The sequence below is a fragment of the Pseudophryne corroboree genome, chromosome 7 (assembly GCF_028390025.1).
Source record: "Pseudophryne corroboree isolate aPseCor3 chromosome 7, aPseCor3.hap2, whole genome shotgun sequence".
NCBI classification, from domain to species: domain Eukaryota; kingdom Metazoa; phylum Chordata; class Amphibia; order Anura; family Myobatrachidae; genus Pseudophryne; species Pseudophryne corroboree.
The window spans coordinates 203,055,457-203,073,676 of NC_086450.1; the positions used below are offsets into that span (position 1 = coordinate 203,055,457).

Below are 18,220 nucleotides of genomic sequence, written 5' to 3' on the forward strand. Positions count from 1 at the left end.
TGACGGATATGTGCGTCCTGGATTCGACTTTTTGGACGGCACAAAAGTGTTTAAAAAAACCCCGAAAAAAAATGCGTGGGGTCCCCGCTCCTAAGCCTCTCCAGCATCGGGCTCTTTGAGCCGGTCCTGGTTGTAAAAATGCAGGGGGGGGGGGAAATGACAGGGGATCCCCCGTATTTTTACAACCAGCACCGGGCTCTGCGTCCGGTCCTGGTGCAAAAAATACGGGGAACAGAAAGCGTAGGGGTCCCCCGTAGTTTTTAACACCAGCACCGGGCTCCACTAGCTGGAGAGATAATGCCACAGCCGGGGGACACTTTTATACTGGTCCTTGTGGCCGTGGCATTAAATCCCCAACTAGTCACCCCTGGCTGGGGTACCCTGGAGGAGTGGGGACCCCTTTAATCAAGGGGTCCCCCCCTCCAGCCACCCAAGGGCCAGGGGTGAAGCCCGAGGCTGTCCCCCCCATCCAAGGGCTGCGGATGAGGGTCTGATAGCCTTGTGTCAAATAAAAGAGTATTGTTTTTTTGTAGCAGAACTACAAGTCCCAGCAAGCCTCCACCACAAGCTGGTACTTGGAGAACCACAAGTACCAGCATGCGGGGGGAAACGGGCCCGCTGGTACCTGTAGTTCTACTACAAAAAAATACCCAAATAAAAACAGTACACAGACACCGTGAAAGTAAAACTTTATTACATACATGCCGACACACACATACTTACCTATGTTGACACGAGGTTCGGTCCACTTCTCCAAGTAGAATCCACGGTGTACCTGAAAATAAAATTATACTCACCAAAATCCAGTGTAGATCAGTCCTCTTCTGAGCTTGTAATCCACGTACTTGGCAAAAAAACAAACCGCATTTACCCGGACCACGCACTGAAAGGGGCCCCATGTTTACACATGGGACCCCTTTCCCCAAATGCCGGGACCCCACGTGACTCCTGACACAGAGGGTCCCTTCAGCCAATCAGGGAGCTCCACGTCGTGGTACTCTCCTGATTGGCTGTGCGCGTCTGAGCTGTCAGACGCGCATAGCACATACCGCTCAATTATCTTCAATGGTGGGAACTTTGCGGTCAGCGGTGAGGTTATTCGCGGTCAGCCGCTGACCGCGAGTGACCTCACCGCTGACCGCAAAGTTCCCACCATTGAAGATAATGGAGCGGCTGTGCGATGTGCCGTCTGACAGCTCAGATGCGCACAGCCAAAAAGTCGAATCTGAAACGTCCGTTTTTTTGTCGAAAAGTACTGTATTGCATTGTCGAATTTTTTTTTTTTTGCGTAGAAAATGCCCCGTTTTTCGACATTTGCGGCAATTCGACCGCAATTGCATATACCCCATAATGTCCCTTACACATATGCTGCACATTATTTGTGCCCTTAAACACATAATGACACACATAGTGCCCCTTACACATATGTTACACATTATTAATGTCCTTATACAAATAATGACACATATATAGTTCCTGCCGTGAATCAACTGGCAGCTCTGCTAACGTCGGGTGCCTATTTTTTATGAAAATGCATCTTATTTGCATTGCTATGTGGCTAGGATGCACAAGCAGCTTCTGCTGATTAAAATGATATGCAGCATGCTTATATACTGTGCGACTGTGGCTGTATCTCCATACGAAATGCTACACACAGAATATAGGCATGCTGCATATCATTTTAATCACCAGAAGCTGCTTGTGCCCCTAGGCATACCAGATGCCCTAGGCAATTGCCTAGTTTGCCTATGCCTAAGGCCGGCTCTGGGTGACAGATATAAAGTTACATTGTGGGGGAATCCAGTATAGGTTCTGTCACCAGGTACCAGTGAATGGCCACATCATGTATATACTTATACTGGTAGTCCCCAGTCCCCACAATACAGCACACTGATTAGATATTTGCAGCACACTGAGCACAGATATGGAGCGTTTTCAGGCAGAGAACGTAGATATTTTCAGCACACTGAGCACAGATATTTGCAGGACACTGAGCACAGATTACGGAGCTTTTCAGGGAGAGAATGCTGCCACGTCCTCTCCGTTCAATCTCCAATGCACGAGTAAAAATGGCGGCGACGCACGGCTCCTTATATAGAATACGAATCTCGCGAGAATCCGACAGCGGGATGATGACGTTCGGGCGCGTACTGGTTAACCGAGCAAGGCGGGAAGATTCGAGTCTGCCTTGGAACCGTGTAAAATGGGTGAAGTTCGGGGGGGGGGGGGGTTCGGATCCCGAGGAACCGAACCCGCTCATCTCTAATTAAAATGTGTTATTTAATAATTGGTATTTTAACTGAATAACAATGAGCTCTCAAGTTAAGTGTATGACTTTGGTATAAAGAAGATTTGTGTCCACATCCATTTTCTTGCAGTGGTCTATAAATGTGTTTTATATATATATATATATATATATATACAAACACTCACTTTTTCCACAGTTGAAAAAAGAATTAGACCAGCACTCACGTTTAGTAGGTGAAAGAAAAAAAGGGTTTTATTCCTGATAAGCCATCTGGATGTCCCCCACTGCTACAGTTCGCCCGACAGCCGTTTCAACGCTCAATGGTCTTCATCAGGGGCAGCTGTCACTCTGTCCGGAGTTGCTTTAAATAACAGAGAGGGCGCCAGAAACTTTGAACAGGAAGCCCGGAAGCAGCGCGTCATAGCTGCTGTCCGATTCGCTCCTTCCTGCACGTGGGTTGTGTTGCTGTGGTACACAAACCCGGCTCTCTCCTTAGCAACCCGCTCCGGCAGCGTGACCATCGTGTAGTGCAGGCTGATCTGTATTCGCGTGCAGCGGCAGACAGGTGAAGTTGCTGCTGTCAATGTTCCCGGCCAAAGGCACACATGCAGAGTAGTTAACCCCACAGAGCGCCGACAGCATGGAGACACCGACAGCCCAAAATAATATAAATCATGAAACAATTATAACATATAAAGCAAGTGAACCAAACATTATCATCATGCATAGCAAAGGTATCAAACCACTCAGGGAATAATGATATCTAAATGCAACACACCACCATATTGGTGTGATATAGCCATGGTTAATAGCATCATGCATCATAGGTACCAAACAGGAGTGACGTGAAAGGCCAATGTAAGCGCCATGTAGTGTCAGGGACAGAACGGGGATGCTAATTCGTCACCTATAGGACAGATCTGTCCCTTGGTACAATACCCGGTATTCCCATGCCGTCTCCAAGCATGGTACTAGCTGGGCCCAACACTGCTTAATTGCCAAGATCAGACGGGATTGGATGGTTTCCAGTGTGGTATGATTGTATCAGACAGATGTGCCCATATATATGTAACTCCCGTAGTGTCAGTGTCATCTCCCGTTCCACTGCCAAATCACATCATAGTCCTGTATGTTGGTGTGCAAAGAAGGCCACCACTATTGATACCAACAACTAAGCTGTAGAGAAAAAGGAGAAACATACACCGACTCCTTTGATACAACACCCAGTATTCCCACATTGTCTCCAAGTGTGGTACTATCTAGGCCCATCACTGCTTAATTGCCAAGATCAGACGGGATCGGATGAGATCCAGTGTGGTATGGTAGTATCAGTCTCCACGGTGTGCAAAAGCAATGAGCTATTCTGCATGTCCAATAAGCAAACTGCAAGAGCCATATGTTGCTCAGACGGACAAAACAATCAAGCATTAGCAGGTGACATATGATTAAACATATCCATTTAAACAAGACATAAACATGACACACGGCGGTGTCTCAGAAAAGTAAACCAAAAGGGTAGACTCTGTGCGATGTTGTACAGAGTCAAAGGAAGCATCCCAAACGGAATTCCTCATTGAGCCCGTTAGGGGCCAGTGTTTGTAATCTATCAATCTATTGGTGTTCTCTTTGCAGTAAGATTTTGTTGCGGTCACCACCCCTTTGTAGTGGTGGGATTTGATCCAAGATACAACACTTGAGTTGATTGATAGTGTGTTTTGCCTCCATAAAATGGCTTGCCACAGGTAAATTTGTAAAGTCACTTGAAGTCCCACCCTGGGTAATGCTCTTTTTGATTGTTGAACGATGCTGGCTTAAGCGCTCCTTTAGCATCCTGCTGGTCTTTCCAACATAAAGCAAATTGCATGGACATTTCAGCACGTAGACTACAAATTTGCTGTTGCAGTCAAGTCTCTGTTTAATGGTATAGGTCTTGTTTTCCTGAGGGTTAATAAACCGATTGCCAAGTAGCAAGAATTAACAGTTTGGACAACCCGTGCATTTGTGAACCCCTGTTTTAGTGGTCAACCAGTGTGAGGGTGTACTCTTTTTTCTCTTAGAGAAATCTGTTACAACAAGCAAATCTTTCAGATTGGGTCCTCGTTTATATGCGAATCGAGGCGGTTGCGGGATGGCTTTTGACAACCCTGGATCCATGCCAATAAGGTGCCAATGTTCCTGAATCTTGTTGCGGATGAATCTAGAAACAGTGGTGTACATGCTAACAAAGTTAAACCTGTCGTTATCTTTGTCGACAGAGGCGTCTTTATTAGATAGGAGTTCCTCTCTCCTTAGTTGACCAATTCTTGTGAGTGCCAAGTCAATCTCCTCCTTAGAATATCCACGATCAAGAAAGCGTTGACTCATAGATTGTAGAGCAGATGGTATTACTGAAGGGTCAGAGGTGATACGTATCACCCTTAGGAGCTGTGAAAACGGTAATCCTCTTTTGAGGGGTGCCGGGTGAAAACTCGTTGAAAGCAAAAGCGTGTTCCTATCAGAGGCTTTACCGTGGATCCTGGTGGTCAGTGTATTGTTGGACAGAAGAACGGACACGTCCAAAAAATTGATTTCTGTTTTGCTAAACGTGAGGCTGAATCTAATAGTGCCAGGAAGTGAATTCAGATGGTCTAGAAAGTTAGAAGTGTTTTCTCTCCCCCATGCCAGATGAAAAACAGATCATCAATATATCGGACATATGTTGACAAGAACCGGCCAAAAAGGGGGTGACCTGTAATGTGCTCTTGTTCATATGCTGACATGAAAATGTTGGCATAAGCTAATCTAATTCTTTTTTCAACTGTGGAAAAAGTGAGTGTTTGTATCAATTACCAGGACCTTGCACCAGCAAATTTTTGTTATAGGACATAGAGTGCTGTCATGTTGTTATATTTTATATATATATATATATATATATATATATATATGAATAGGGGCATCAGCGACCAATGGTGTCACAAGTAAAGGAACTAGATTGATAACCAATCAAAGCATTCTAGTAAAAGTAAATACAATTTACTAATAATTTATTTTGTAAACACATAATAGATACAGGGAATTCCACTTAGGATGGCAAGTAAAACAGCCTTAAAGAGAAAAGAATTGAACAAAGAAAAGACAAAGAAATATCAATCCAGAGCTGCTTTTAGGGACATATTCATCATGTTAATTATCGGGGCCGATAATTAACATTTTAATTTGCAGCGCTGGAGCAATTCATCATTGCGACAATCAGCTGTCTCCACAAATTCTTTTACTGCTACTTTCGTAGCTGTGATAAAATATGTCAGTGATAATACTAGTGCGCATGAATGAACCAGGGTTCACGCAGGTGCACAAAGCCCCCCGGTGTCCGGCAGAAGAAGCCGAGCAGGGGCGGAGGGATTCAGACAGACCCTCTTCGCAAACCAGGACTGCTACCAACAGGTAAGCAGCGGGTGTGAGGGAGCATTTGCCTTCTGTAGTCGGAGCTTGATGAATGAGGTCCCCATACTAGTGTATGGAGACCTTGGGCCAGATCGAAAGTGAAAGGTAAGCAGGAGATATCAGTGATATCTCCTGCGTTTTCTTCGTGTTGAATGGCCCCAAAACTTAATTTTTACAAAAGTACGTGAAAATGTTCATTTTTCACCTACTTTTATAGAAATTAAGTGATGATGAATATGCCCCTTAGTCCTCTCATCTTGCCAAGGCAGCCAGGGATATCATAAGCTTATAATTCCCATTTTCCTCTGTCTTCCAGGGAGGTGATGTAATTCAATAAAATATACAGTAAATAAACATGATTTTACTTTTTAGGTGGTTTATGTGACCTGAAATGTAAAAAGTCTGCACAGTATATCTCTCTCTTCCTATTCATTGTCTTCCTGGTTTTCAATTCATTCACAGTAGGAAGATAGACTGTAGCAATTATCTGTCACTGAGAAAAATACTACAGTGTTTGTATATAGAGGAGAGTTCTGGTTTCATGGGTGTTTTAAGAAATAGGTGTGCCTGTGTGCAAGGACCACCAGTGATCCCTTGCCACCTCCCACTTCCTAAAATAACATATTATTGTACTTATTTCTCCTACCAGCATCTGTAAAAAGTTGACGGAGGAGAACGCTGTACATCCAACAGCACATGCGCTTTGTGAACAAGGGGACATATGTATTAAGCCTGGAGAAGTGATAAAGCAGTGATAAGTGCAAGGTGATAACGCACCAGCCAGTCAGCTCCTGTCAATTTACATATTGGAGCTGATTGGTTGGTGTGTTATAACATTGCATTTATCACTGCTTTATCACTTCTCCAGGATTTATACATCTGCCCCAAGAAGCAGTGGGTATTGGGATCTCCTCCAGCACACGGGAGACGGATCATTAGATCTCCACTTAGCAGGACTGCCCCTTTGAAGTTAACAGGCAAATGAATTAGCCCAGACATGCAAAATTCAAAAAGCTGTGCTTTTCAGATCTTTTAAAAACTGCAGTGTTTATCTCTGCAGAGAAGATCTCTCCACTCGGCAAGGCAGTGATTCCATACTGCATTTATCCATTTTACTGTCAATCTCAGTTTGCGTAAAGCAGTGGGGGTTACACTAGTTTCAAGTGTCCTCAGTTTAGAGTTTATTAGGGCATTTATGGGACTACTGTATTTGCACAGCCCTCATGGTACTCTTCTCTCTCATCTCTGTAAGGGTACTCTCCATCACAAATGTTAAGCGCTTCATGTTAAGGGTGGTAGTAATATAAAGTTAATAGCCCCGGGGATTGAGGACACCCCGGCTAGGTGGAGGAAGAAAATTGCGAGGTCAACGGAAGGTCCGGCATGGGCCAGGTTGTTGGCGAGGGGGGGTAGACTGTTCAGCCTGTTCCTACACCTGCTTCAACGCCAGAAGAGGTGAGGAGAAGGAGGAAGGGGGGGGGGGGGGAAATCCGCATCAAGGTGTTTAGCAAGTTAGTCTAATGAACAGGGTTTATCTAATAAAGCAGCAAACAGCAATACAGATGGGTTTTGGACTTAATAGTTGGGATGAGTGGTTCAGCTAAACCTCAAAATTTTCAGGCAAGTTTGGATTTCAGAATACAGATAAACATCATCTTTCACAGACCACGCATCAGCTGTCTGAAAATCTCAATTCTCACATGTTTTAGCTTATAAGCAAGCCAAAACATGAAGAACCAACATTTACAAACAGCTGATGTATGGCCACTGAGGAGGTGTAGGCTCATTCTGAGATCCAAACTTGGCTGTAAGATCCAAGGAAAACTGAGCTGCTCATCTCTACTTAATAGTATTTTTGTTTTAAATTCTGCAGTCAGAAACAGATAATCAGTAAATAACCCCATTGTGTGCCTGCATTTCAATGATGTTGTAGCTATTTATTAAAGTTAAGCTGCTGGTACAGATGGAGCCGTGCTCATCTGAGGCAACTCCATCGCAGGCGTGCACTCCCGGCGTGACTAGGCGATCCGTCCGACTAGTCACGCTGGGAGTGCACAGAGACACTCCCATTCTAAGCGTCTCCGTCCGGGCGCGACGGAGACGCTCTCCTATTCTAGTGAATGGGGCGCGTCTCCATCATGGGCGCGCACACCCGGCCGGATGGAGACGCTCTCGGCGTTATGCACGCCCAGGCACAGACGGATGCACGACTAGCGTGGCTCCATCTGTAAATTGATATCACTTTGTGGCCTCTGCCCTTTGCCCCAGAAGTTACCCGACAGCCATTTTGTAAGTCTGTTTAATGTCAGTAATCGTTGAGTACAGATGTGTTTTCTGCAGCTCTGCTTGTTATTTTTTTTTTGTGACCCAGCATTTTCTACAGATGTTTTTCATCTTCTGAGTGTTTGGGTTGGCACTTTGCAATGATGTTCTCCTTGTCCTCTGTGTGGTGACAATTTTATGCCCTCTTATAAGGTCACTGGTTGATTTCATCACTCCATCACTCACTGTCAACAGCTTTACAATCAGTAAGAGATCCAACATTGCTAATGATATGTTTATGTGGCTATACCCTGCATCCTATAATTCCCAGGTTGCCTAATGTTGACATAACATGAAAAGGAATACACATTAACAGGGGTTGGCTGACAACTTTCAGACTGGAGGCCGACTCAAGCAAATGGTCCTTCTTTTTTGCAAGTGCATGCAATGGAAAAATGGGCATGGCAAAAGTGTTGTGCTGTTGGTGTAGTTTGCTTACTGTGAGTGTGGTTTAATAGCTAATTAAATATATGAAAAATTGTTATAGCAAAAACCTATAACAAATACATCACCTTCCAGCCCCGTCTGACTAAGCTGGTACTGTTCTAGTGACTGATACACAATACAGGAATCATTGTAGTGACCAATAAACAATGCAGAAACCATTGTAGTGACCAATAAACAATGCATTAACTATTAAAGTCCATATGTAAAGATATTACCTACTTGACATAAAAACTTTTATTTTCACCTTAAAAACAAAAATCTAGATATACAACAAAATTTTAAGTATAAAAAGTAACAACCTTATATTGATGTAATACTATTTCATCATTACCACTAATTTTCTTATATTCAGCCCAAATCTGCCCTCCTTCCCTTACGCATTCAAAATCAGATCCCAGAACTGACACCCCGTCACGCCCGCCTCCATCAATGAGAATTAGACCCTAGATAGGATCCTCTCCTGCTTTAGTAAAATCATACCTCAGATACTGTATGAATTCCCCACAGACCCTGTTAAAAATACCCCTTACCCTAGATCATGCTAAATTAATAAAAAATAAGCAATGAAGAATCTAGGGATGGAAAAAAGAAAAACACTTAAAAATCGCGCAGAAACATAGCAATAAACATGAAAATAAATACCTTGCTGTCCGGCGCTAACTATACACCTATATTAGGATAATCCTAATTCTCTAAAAATAGACAATACAAGAAGTTTTTTCTACAAAGTCTCATCTTTTCCCCAAGCAGTGTGTAAGTGTGCGTGTGAGAGAGAGAGAGAGAGAGAGAGAGAGAGAGAGAGAGAGAGAGATGATCAGGCCTTTTTAACACATCTATACAGCTAAAGCCCTAATTTTGTGAGGCTAAAACCCCAAAAGACATGAGCTGGGCCTAAATGAATTGAGATCCCACTCTCTCTTCTCACATCCAACCCCAGGACTCTAATTCAATTCTTGCCAAAAACTCTCAGCAGAACCAAAACAATATTCCTGGGATTTTAAAACACATAAGTAAGAAACCTCTGAAAAATACAGTATACCTGCCTTCCACCAGTATTCCAGTGATCTTCCCACAATATACATTAATATCTATCTATCTATCAGACATTGTATTTCGAAAAACCAGTAGCCTGAAAGAGATTTTGGCTCCAAGTCATTTACAAAACAAGAATAAACCCGGGAATAGCACATTTATTAATTGCAAAGGATGCTACAAATGTGGTAACTGCAACATCTGCAAATATCTTCACCCAAATAGGAAAAAATTCAGTAACCACGACAGTACCAAAGACTACAACATTAAGGATTTCCTAAATTGTAACTCGACTATGGTAATATACCTGCTGGAGTGTACATGTGGACTAAAATACGTCGGAAAGACGAAACGAGTCCTTAAGTTACGAATCCAAGAGCATATTAGGAATATCAAAAATAAGGTAGACAACCATACCGTTTCCAAACATTTTACAGAAAAACACAAATCGAACCCGGAAGATATCTCATTTAAAGCAATTGAACTGGTAAAACTTGGGGAAAGAGGAGGTGATGTCCTAAACAAGTTGTCGAGACGGGAAATGTTTTGGATATATGAACTCAAGACCTTATCCCCATTAGGACTGAATGAGGCGTTTGAAATTGCCCCTTTCCTCTGATGCTTCATTCTTCACGTATTCTTTTATAATATTTTTTATAACAATCTTTTATCACAATTTCTTAAACACCTTTTATTATCTTTTATCTCCTTTTTAATTCATTACTATCCTTGATGTATAAAATTGGTTTCCTATATATATATATTAAGTTAAGGCTCTAAGTCATAAGCCAATTTTATGGTCTTTTCCAGCTAAAATTGTCAATGGACGATACCATTAATAAATATAAGAAGTACCGCAAGACGTCCACAAGCGATGCATAAGATTGAACTTACGGACACATCAAAAACTATGGACACCTTCTAAAAAGACTAAGGAAGAATGAATCCATATGATTGTACCGGATAAAGAATTTTATTAAAATAAAAGAAGTCCAGTTTTTACATATATATATATATAATTATTAACAATTTTTTAAAAAATATCCATTTGCACTCAAAATAAATTATTAATATAGCACCAATAATTTAAAAATTTAAATGATACATCCCAGGGCACTGTCACTTTCAACCTTCATCACCTATGGGTATTTATGTATTTATATATATACATATAGATACATGTATGTGTATATATACATACATATAATCTATTACACCCTGCACACTGGCGATTCACAAGCTAAGTGCACTTAGTAAAATTGGCTATGCACTTAATAGCGCTATTGAACCACGGTGCGTTCCACTGTACATCACTTCCGCATCTCTCACGGAAGTGATGTCAGTAGCATAGCGGTGCGTTCCACCGCTATGTCCTATTCCTCTCCACTTCAATGGCGGTGCGTTCCACCGCCCTAATGCGCTCACTTCCGTGTTTTTCACGGACGTGAGGTGAGTGCAGTGGCGGTGCACGCCACCGATAATCTAATACTCTTCTTCTCCACTTGCCCCAACACTTCACCGGTCCATCCCCGCTCTGTTTACACAAATAAAATTCACTATTTAAAAGAATATCACGCCGGCCGGAAATGACGCATGCGTTCCACATGCGTTTCACCACCATTTCCGGCGGCATTAGACATTCCTTCACTCTTTTATCCATGCTTTTCATAAAAATTTGGTTCTTCTTTATCCTACTATATATCTAAGCATATTCCACTGCTTTGAGTGCATATTAGATTGTAGTTATATGATTTTCCAAAAATTTATGACAATCACAGGAAGTGATGTCATTGTCAACTTCCTCCTTCTGGGCATAAATAGAGCAAACCTTGCTCAGTGTGGTTATCCCCTTGATGAAGTCCTGTTGCTGACGGACGAAACGCGTTGGGAGTACCTGCAGACACCTCCTCTTGATGGACAGATAAGCCTAAAACTATTTTAAATCCTGTACGCATGCATTTCAGTCATTTTCATGGACAGATAAGCCTGATATAATTTTTATTCTGTACGCATGCTATACAGCTATTTTTATGTGTGTTTTTATGTGACTATGTTATTAAATTTTTTGTATTTGTAATATACATACTACTCAGGCTATAAATTTATACTCTGTGGGAATAAGCTAGTTCCCTAATAAGGCCTGTAAAACCAAACAGTAACATAATACGTAACATAAACGGTACACACTATGTTAGTTTTCTTCTGTTTTATCCGCATGTTCTTAATCCACAAAAAGACTACTACTTGAGTCAAGTCTCTACCTACCAGATAAGTGTTTTAAATCGATCCTTATCATCCGTTTTTCTATACCTTCATTTTCCCTGACCCTAATAATCACACTCTTGGGCGCTTGTTTTCCCAATTCTTGTAACAAATTTTATATGCACGCCAAGCATATCTATATGTATTACAAGCTGCCGCTCTGATAATTTATTGAGAAGTGCTTTTATATGAAATAGGGATTTCTTTTACCTCACATACCTTCTTTACTATATTCACTACGTTTTATCATATTTTTAAAAAAACAATACTTTTACTATATATTCTGTGCACAATTACCACATAAATTGCACCCGAGCGCCGTGGTCTCCAATTCTATATCCTAGTTCTGTGGTTTTTTTCTGTCGGCAGCTGGGGCTATTTTTGTGCGTATTCACCAATAATGTTTAAAAATAGAGGTCATGAGAAAAGGAATGATCTCTGCCACCAAATATTTAATGAAGGTTCCACAAATGCTGATACAAATATTCACAACGAAACTGACATAGATTCCTTATTCTGGGAAGCAGAAAGACTTCTCACCAAAGAAATTAAAGCATGGTGGGAGATAAAGGGTCTAGAACAATATATAAAAGTCAATAGGATCCCAAGAGGCCTAAGACTAATAAAAAGGCCTACCTTTGGCCTAGACAACACGGAATTTATATCCAAATGGGATGAGACTCTGCACAATTGCTCAATCAACCTGATGAATCTAATAATCCTAGAAAAACAGAAAATTCTGGTTAAAATTGAGGATGAACTCAAGATGAAGGAACAGCAATTAGCCATACATAAGGACAAGGAAGAATTCAAGGCAAATGATCTGACACTAACAAAGAAACTTGAACACATTGAGGATGATGTCATTAAAGGTAAACAAAAGAAATTTTTCAGAGATAAACAAGATTATCTGCACAACAAAATACAAAATTGGAGCAGATTTCAAGACAAACAACACCAACACATTCCTGTATATCAGGACCCAGGAGCGAGAAAATGGAAAATGACACCATATAGGAATAAAAATTACCGTAATCAAAATCGACAACAAATACACCATGAAAAAGAAAGAACTTATCCTACAACTTCGAAAACTACAGCTACATATAACAGATTTTCAGCACTTCAAAGACTAGAATCAAATAGTGACTCCGATTTTTTATCCCCGGACCCAACAACAGACAACACCTTCTCCTCAAGGAAAACATTCTTCAGAGAAAGACTGAAAGGGGTTTCCCCTATGAAAAGAAGCCTCCAAGAAGAAGAGGGACAAGGGGCGGGCACAGGAAGAACAAACAAAAGACGGTACCAACCATAAAAAACCCGATGGAACAAGGAATATTTAACCTTTCGGGCTACATTCTTAATGAAGCAGAGATATCACTTTTAAGCAAGGGATTAAAATTTGCACCCGATAAACAGATGAACAAATTCGATACTTTCATTGATCTTAACAAGTTCTCAAGGGCCCTCACCTTGAAGAGACATTTTGCGAAGAAAGAACAACAACTAGATCTAATTGAACCCTCAAAATCAGGACTAAAAAGGAAATCGAAGTATTACCCTCTTGAGTCTAAAGGGAATCACATAAATGTGTTCCAGGAATTAGTAAGAAAGGACCTGTGTGATGTCGAGATTAAAAAATCCTCCTTCTCAAATCTGAAGAACAAAGAAAAAGAAGCTCTTAAAAAGTTACAAGACAACAATGATATTATCATAAAACAAGCAGATAAAGGAGGTGGCATTGTTATCCTTGACAGAGAGGCATACGAATGCGAAGCTTTACGTCTTCTACACGATGCCTCATCATATAAACAGCTTTCACAAGATCCCACTAATCTCTTTGTAGAAGAACTCAGAATATTATTGGTACACTATTTCCAAAAGAACACTCTGGATAAGAATGAATTTCAGTACCTTATGACGACAACACCAGTAATACCGACCTTTTACCATCTTCCAAAGATACACAAGAATCTCTCCAAACCTCCTGGCAGACCTATCATCGCAGGGATTGATTCCCTTACCAGCCACTTATCGGAATACGTAGACATATTTTTGTGTAAATATGTGATCAACCTACCATCATTTTTGAAGGACACCAACAGTGCAATTAATATACTGTCCACAGTGGAATGGAAAGATTCCTACCTCTGGATTACGATTGATGTGCAAAGCCTATATACTTCCATTATCCATGAAAAAGGAATAGAAGCCTGCAGAAGATACCTGGATAAAGATCTTGAACTATCAACATACCATAAGAACGCAATCTGTGACTTTATAAAATTTATTTTAAGTCACAACTATTTCACATTCCAGCGGACCTTCTATTTACAAATATGTGGAACAGCCATGGGCACATCATTCGCTCCCAGCTTCGCAAATCTACTAATGGGCTCATGGGAAGATGAGTGCATATATAACAACAACCCATTCTTGAAAAATCTAATCATCTACAAACGTTATATAGATGATATCTTGATCATCTGGGAAGGAGACGAGGAAACATTCAAAAGCTTCTTTGAGATACTCACTGCAAACCAATATAACTTGAAGTTTACTTATGAGATCAGTAAAGACAGTGTGCACTACCTGGATCTTACCCTCTCGAGTGCTGATTCAAAAGTCATAACCAGCAATCATATAAAAGAAGTAGACACTAACAGCTACCTACATTTTAAAAGTTGTCATGCTCGGAATTGGAAAACAAACATTCCATACTCTCAGTTTCATCGCATTAAACGTAATTGCAGTAACGAACAGGATTGCAACAACCAACTAGCAACCTATGCCACAAGATTCAAGGAAAGGAGATATCCGGAACGTGTAATAAATGAAGCATTAGAGAAGACGGCCAAAGCACAAAGAACGGATCTATTCAACAAACAAACACAAAAGAAATCTGACAACTTTACTCCGTTCATCACTACATTCAGCAACCAAGAACGCATTATCAAAAAATCCATTAATAAACACTGGAACATCCTATTAATGGATCCAATACTAAAAGACATTCTCCCACCAAAACCAGACATTGTATTTCGAAAAACCAGTAGCCTGAAAGAGATTTTGGCTCCAAGTCATTTACAAAACAAGAATAAACCCGGGAATAGCACATTTATTAATTGCAAAGGATGCTACAAATGTGGTAACTGCAACATCTGCAAATATCTTCACCCAAATAGGAAAAAATTCAGTAACCACGACAGTACCAAAGACTACAACATTAAGGATTTCCTAAATTGTAACTCGACTATGGTAATATACCTGCTGGAGTGTACATGTGGACTAAAATACGTCGGAAAGACGAAACGAGTCCTTAAGTTACGAATCCAAGAGCATATTAGTAATATCAAAAATAAGGTAGACAACCATACCGTTTCCAAACATTTTACAGAAAAACACAAATCGAACCCGGAAGATATCTCATTTAAAGCAATTGAACTGGTAAAACTTGGGGAAAGAGGAGGTGATGTCCTAAACAAGTTGTCGAGACGGGAAATGTTTTGGATATATGAACTCAAGACCTTATCCCCATTAGGACTGAATGAGGCGTTTGAAATTGCCCCTTTCCTCTGATGCTTCATTCTTCACGTATTCTTTTATAATATTTTTTATAACAATCTTTTATCACAATTTCTTAAACACCTTTTATTATCTTTTATCTCCTTTTTAATTCATTACTATCCTTGATGTATAAAATTGGTTTCCTATATATATATATTAAGTTAAGGCTCTAAGTCATAAGCCAATTTTATGGTCTTTTCCAGCTAAAATTGTCAATGGACGATACCATTAATAAATATAAGAAGTACCGCAAGACGTCCACAAGCGATGCATAAGATTGAACTTACGGACACATCAAAAACTATGGACACCTTCTAAAAAGACTAAGGAAGAATGAATCCATATGATTGTACCGGATAAAGAATTTTATTAAAATAAAAGAAGTCCAGTTTTTACATATATATATATATAATTATTAACAATTTTTTAAAAAATATCCATTTGCACTCAAAATAAATTATTAATATAGCACCAATAATTTAAAAATTTAAATGATACATCCCAGGGCACTGTCACTTTCAACCTTCATCACCTATGGGTATTTATGTATTTATATATATACATATAGATACATGTATGTGTATATATACATACATATAATCTATTACACCCTGCACACTGGCGATTCACAAGCTAAGTGCACTTAGTAAAATTGGCTATGCACTTAATAGCGCTATTGAACCACGGTGCGTTCCACTGTACATCACTTCCGCATCTCTCACGGAAGTGATGTCAGTAGCATAGCGGTGCGTTCCACCGCTATGTCCTATTCCTCTCCACTTCAATGGCGGTGCGTTCCACCGCCCTAATGCGCTCACTTCCGTGTTTTTCACGGACGTGAGGTGAGTGCAGTGGCGGTGCACGCCACCGATAATCTAATACTCTTCTTCTCCACTTGCCCCAACACTTCACCGGTCCATCCCCGCTCTGTTTACACAAATAAAATTCACTATTTAAAAGAATATCACGCCGGCCGGAAATGACGCATGCGTTCCACATGCGTTTCACCACCATTTCCGGCGGCATTAGACATTCCTTCACTCTTTTATCCATGCTTTTCATAAAAATTTGGTTCTTCTTTATCCTACTATATATCTAAGCATATTCCACTGCTTTGAGTGCATATTAGATTGTAGTTATATGATTTTCCAAAAATTTATGACAATCACAGGAAGTGATGTCATTGTCAACTTCCTCCTTCTGGGCATAAATAGAGCAAACCTTGCTCAGTGTGGTTATCCCCTTGATGAAGTCCTGTTGCTGACGGACGAAACGCGTTGGGAGTACCTGCAGACACCTCCTCTTGATGGACAGATAAGCCTAAAACTATTTTAAATCCTGTACGCATGCATTTCAGTCATTTTCATGGACAGATAAGCCTGATATAATTTTTATTCTGTACGCATGCTATACAGCTATTTTTATGTGTGTTTTTATGTGACTATGTTATTAAATTTTTTGTATTTGTAATATACATACTACTCAGGCTATAAATTTATACTCTGTGGGAATAAGCTAGTTCCCTAATAAGGCCTGTAAAACCAAACAGTAACATAATACGTAACATAAACGGTACACACTATGTTAGTTTTCTTCTGTTTTATCCGCATGTTCTTAATCCACAAAAAGACTACTACTTGAGTCAAGTCTCTACCTACCAGATAAGTGTTTTAAATCGATCCTTATCATCCGTTTTTCTATACCTTCATTTTCCCTGACCCTAATAATCACACTCTTGGGCGCTTGTTTTCCCAATTCTTGTAACAAATTTTATATGCACGCCAAGCATATCTATATGTATTACAAGCTGCCGCTCTGATAATTTATTGAGAAGTGCTTTTATATGAAATAGGGATTTCTTTTACCTCACATACCTTCTTTACTATATTCACTACGTTTTATCATATTTTTAAAAAAACAATACTTTTACTATATATTCTGTGCACAATTACCACATAAATTGCACCCGAGCGCCGTGGTCTCCAATTCTATATCCTAGTTCTGTGGTTTTTTTCTGTCGGCAGCTGGGGCTATTTTTGTGCGTATTCACCAATAATGTTTAAAAATAGAGGTCATGAGAAAAGGAATGATCTCTGCCACCAAATATTTAATGAAGGTTCCACAAATGCTGATACAAATATTCACAACGAAACTGACATAGATTCCTTATTCTGGGAAGCAGAAAGACTTCTCACCAAAGAAATTAAAGCATGGTGGGAGATAAAGGGTCTAGAACAATATATAAAAGTCAATAGGATCCCAAGAGGCCTAAGACTAATAAAAAGGCCTACCTTTGGCCTAGACAACACGGAATTTATATCCAAATGGGATGAGACTCTGCACAATTGCTCAATCAACCTGATGAATCTAATAATCCTAGAAAAACAGAAAATTCTGGTTAAAATTGAGGATGAACTCAAGATGAAGGAACAGCAATTAGCCATACATAAGGACAAGGAAGAATTCAAGGCAAATGATCTGACACTAACAAAGAAACTTGAACACATTGAGGATGATGTCATTAAAGGTAAACAAAAGAAATTTTTCAGAGATAAACAAGATTATCTGCACAACAAAATACAAAATTGGAGCAGATTTCAAGACAAACAACACCAACACATTCCTGTATATCAGGACCCAGGAGCGAGAAAATGGAAAATGACACCATATAGGAATAAAAATTACCGTAATCAAAATCGACAACAAATACACCATGAAAAAGAAAGAACTTATCCTACAACTTCGAAAACTACAGCTACATATAACAGATTTTCAGCACTTCAAAGACTAGAATCAAATAGTGACTCCGATTTTTTATCCCCGGACCCAACAACAGACAACACCTTCTCCTCAAGGAAAACATTCTTCAGAGAAAGACTGAAAGGGGTTTCCCCTATGAAAAGAAGCCTCCAAGAA

General features: G+C 40.2%; 2 pseudogenes; both read right to left on the reverse strand.

The window, feature by feature from the left end:
* Positions 1–3,175: 3,175 nt before the first annotated feature.
* LOC134947147 (5S ribosomal RNA) lies at positions 3,176–3,295 on the reverse strand (annotated as a pseudogene).
* Positions 3,296–3,459: 164 nt separating this feature from the next.
* Positions 3,460–3,579, reverse strand: LOC134947145 (5S ribosomal RNA; annotated as a pseudogene).
* Positions 3,580–18,220: the final 14,641 nt, after the last annotated feature.